This window comes from Microtus ochrogaster, linkage group LG5, assembly GCF_000317375.1.
Source record: "Microtus ochrogaster isolate Prairie Vole_2 linkage group LG5, MicOch1.0, whole genome shotgun sequence".
Classification (NCBI taxonomy): Eukaryota; Metazoa; Chordata; class Mammalia; order Rodentia; family Cricetidae; genus Microtus; species Microtus ochrogaster.
In genome coordinates, this window is record NC_022031.1 from 25,588,136 (window position 1) to 25,591,096 (window position 2,961).

Genomic DNA, 2,961 nt, shown 5'->3' on the forward strand with positions numbered 1-2,961 from the left:
GAGAAAAGATAGTTATCTTTTTTTAAAAAAAATATAAATTTGTTTTCCAGAATCATAAAGGCAGCAAAATATATAAAGGTCTTGAGAAATATAAACAATTATGTCAGATTGCATGTGACCATAGGATAGAAATATTCGGTACCATGTCTGGAGTCAGAGTGAAGAATAAAACTAACTGTGAAAGATAACTTATCTGATTTCAAACTTAATTAAAAAGAGAGAAAATTGTACCACAGTTAATGAACTGCAAAAGATCTTAGTTTTTCATCTAAAAAAAGAACACAGAAAATACAGCTGAATCCAGATGATGGATTACAGTTATTGAGTCAGTTCTCCACGTTGATTAAAATAAATACATAATCTCCAATAAATTGCTTCCTGGTACCCCTTTAAGCTGTTTTACTTGAAAGAGATTCTAAATGGAGAAAAATATGAGCCATTTAAAGTAGGTGCAGGACCACCTGCAGCTCGGTTTGCTGAAGTAGATGATTAGAGACTCTTGATTCAAGTGTCTGATGTACAGCATCATGTTTCTGTCATCGTCCATGATTAGAAAGGGGTTCTTCAAGGTAATCTAGGAAGATATGACACTCCCATGGAAAGGTGCCACAATGAAAACTTTATCTGCATGCTTGATCTACTATTTTTGTGTTAAATCAATATAATAACCCATGACTGCTATGGACGTATTGCTGTATTTTCAGACTAGTGCATACCTCAAAACTTATTACAGAAGCTTCCTTTTGTAGTAGATGGTAGTTAAAACAGAGACCTACAGACAGTCAGAGGAAAGAAGGAGAAAAATTTTGGGGTGCTTATCCTTAAATGAGATTGTTTATAACATCCTTTCCCTCAAGGTTCAGCAATATGAGCTGAGGAAGAGGTGGAAAGATTTTAATATCCAGTGATGATGGATGAAGCCCAGAAAACACTTTCAGGACACAAATACATATATATGAATTCATAGAAGTTCATTTGCAAGTAATATTTGCCAGGAGAGAAAAATTTGGATTTCTCCAGTGAAGTGACATGGCTTATTTCAACCACAATTCAGGTCAGGGCTCATAGTTGATCAACACAAATCAGAGTCCATAGTGTAAGTGAAAGAGAAAGGGGAGGGAGAGATCTTAAAAGAAATAAAACTTGAAGTTGAGGTCGAAGATGATTTGGGTGGAGTTGGGGGAGGGGAAAATATGATCAAAATATACTGCATAATGTTCTTAAAGAATAAATAATAACATTTAGGCCAGGTGCTAGTTGTGAACTCTTTTTATCCTAGCACTTGTGAGGCAGAGGCAGGTGGATCTCTGTGAATTCGAGGCCACCCTGATCTACAGGAGCTAGTTCCAGGACAGCTAGGACTGTTACACTACACAGAGAATCCCTGCCTTGAAAAACTAAAGCTAAAAAATAAAAACATTAAGGAAGTGGTAACCAGTTTGATTTAATTATTCTGTCATCCATTGTAACCCATACTATCCTTTAATATACCATAATTTAATCCTACTATAAGTTGTATAATTTTTTTCTTTGAATATTTATTTTTATTTTACATACAGGAATCCTTTACTACCATGTATGTATGTGTATCATGTGCATGCCTGGTCTCTAAGGAGTTCAGAAGAGGACACTTCATTCTCTGGATCTGAGGTTACAGATAGTTGGGAGCCCCCTTGTGGGTGCTCAGAACTGAACCCAGGTTTTCTGCAAGAGCAGAAAGCACGTTTAACCCAGGATTCATATCTCCAGTCCCTTCAAATTTTACTAAAAGGGAAATGTCTTCAATAGCTTTGGTTTATCTTTACAACTTGGACATTGCTAAATGAGTCTCCCGCTGAACACGGACTCTTTTTCATTCACTGAATTGCAATCCACCTGAGCCACTTGTCTACCTAAGGAAAACATTAGCAAGCTCTCACGCACTAATTTATATTCACAGAACACATAAGATTGCATTTATCTACATTTTTGTATGTGTCTTCAGAGTGAAGTTGAAAGGTTCCCAGATGAAAAGATCAAGTACATAATACCTTCAGAATCCTTAAGCATGTCAGCCAGAATGCAGCATATCAATGAGAGGCCAGTAACTGGGAATAAAGCTAAAGTTGGAAGACTGAGTCTGAGAATAAAGTTAAATAAGAGGTCAGGATAGAGATGTACATTGATAAAGAATGTACTTAGCTTGTCCAAGGCCCTGAATTACATTCCCAGCATTGGAAAATAGAAAAGGGGGAAGAAGAGGAGAGGAGTGGAGTGGAGGGGAGGGGAGTGGAAGAGGAAGACACATAAAAGAGTGACAAAGACACTTTGTCTTATGGAAAAGCCAGAGCCAACATGAGGGACAAATGGGCATTATTTTATTCGAGATAAAAATAATGACTTGCTTTGGAATTTTCTGGTGAAATTTATCAGAAGAAAAACAACTTTAAATTGTATTTTTAATGCAAATCCAGCTCAATTATTGACAGATTGTTTGTAGAAGTGACTATAATGAGAAATCACAAATTTCTTGGGGCATTCCATAAATAAAATAACTACACTTGTTAATTTTATGTCAACTTGATCCAAGATAGAGCCAACAGAGAGGAGGGTGCCTCAACTGAAAAAATGCCTATGTAAGACTGTGCTGATTAGTGACTGATGAGTTAGGGCCCTGATCATTGTGGGTGGTGCCATATCTGGAATGGTGGTCCTGGTTTCCATAAGAAAGCAGGCTGAGTGACTCACAAGAAACAATGCTGTCAAAAACTCTCCTCCATGGCCTCTGCATCAGTTCCAGCCTGTAGATTCCTGCTCTGTTTGAGTTCTTGTCAGCCATCATCTATGATGTGTAAGTGAGCTGACTAAATGTTTTCCTCCCCAGTTTGCTTTTTGGTCATGGTGTTTCATCACATCAATAGGACCCCTGACTAAGACAATACCTACCTAATAGTTGCTCATTTTCACACACTAGATACGTGT